Raw genomic sequence first — 1,438 nt, forward strand, 5'->3', positions numbered from 1 at the left:
CACAAAGCACTATTAAACAAATTCAAAAGCATAATAAAAATAGTCTACACCGTGATCAAATAAGATGTGCCATAGAAGTGCAAGGGTGGTTCATCAAACAAAGTAATACATTTAAAGAAAAGAAATACATATTCATCTCAATTGGTGCAAAAGAAACCTTTGATAAATGCCAACACCTTTTCATGATAAGAGTATTTATCAATTTTCTTGGTTATCTAGTGTGGCTATTATAGAAATACTACCCATGTGAGGTTTCTACAAACATAAATTAATTTTTTCACAGTTTAGGAACTGAATTCCAAATTCAGGATGCCAACTCTAGATTGAAAGGTTTTCTTTTTGTACTGGCTCTGGAGGAAGGTCCTTGTCTCTTTTGAGCTACTACTACTGGGAAATCTTCATGTGGCTTTGCATCTCTCCTTCCCCATCCCTGTTTCCCTGGCTTTTAAAATCTCTTTTATATATCAAACAAGATTGACTCAAAATATTCCCTATACCCATCTGGCCTCATTATTATAACAAAGACAACCTATTCCCAGATTGTATTATAGGGTTCAAAATACATATTCTTTGGAACACAATTCAATTAAAAAAAACAATAAACCTAGAAATAAAAGGGAGATTCAGTTGGGGACAGTAAAAAGAAACCCAAATTCATTGCCATCAAGTTTATGCCGACTCATAGTGACCCTATAGGACAGGGTAGAACTGCTCCTGTGAATGTCCAAGACCATATCTCTTTACAGGAGTAGAAAACCCTGTCACAAATGGATAAACAGCATTTATATAAAACCCATACTTAATATAATAAATTATGGGAAAAATTGAGATATTTCTTCTTAAAATCGGGAACAATACAAGGATATCTGTTTTCAATATTAAATTAATATTATTCATTATTGTACTGGACGTCCCAGCCAGAGAAATTAGGCAAGAAAAAGAAATAAAAGAGAACATAATTAGGAAGAGAGAAGTAAAATATGAGGGCTAAGACTGTGTGCCAACTTGGCTGGGCCACACTTTTCAGTGATTTGGCAATCAAGACGTAGTCATCCCTTGTGATGAATGCTAATAGAAAGTAATCATTTCCATGCTGAGATCTGCTATAAGAAGCCCATCCACTGAAAGGGAGTTTCCTGTGGTATATGGCCTGTTTCAAATCTATGAACATACTTTGGCAAAGCTCACTTGCTTTTTGCTGGATCTCGATTCTGCATCTAGCTAGCTTGTCATCTGACCTCTAATTTTGGGGACTCGAGTCAGCAACCTGCTGTATTGCCTGCCATCCTTCAGAGTCATTAGAAACTTGTTGTCTTGTCTGTAACTTTGAGTTCATTTGCCCTTACAGACAGCAGCTTGCTATCTGACTTACTGGTCTTGGATATATCAGCTCCTACAGTTACATGAGTCAGAAGAAACCTCCAGTGTGACATCTGAT

Source organism: Echinops telfairi, unplaced genomic scaffold (genome assembly GCF_000313985.2).
Source record: "Echinops telfairi isolate 266 unplaced genomic scaffold, ASM31398v2 ScPeMD7_7138;HRSCAF=8121, whole genome shotgun sequence".
Taxonomy (NCBI): domain Eukaryota; kingdom Metazoa; phylum Chordata; class Mammalia; order Afrosoricida; family Tenrecidae; genus Echinops; species Echinops telfairi.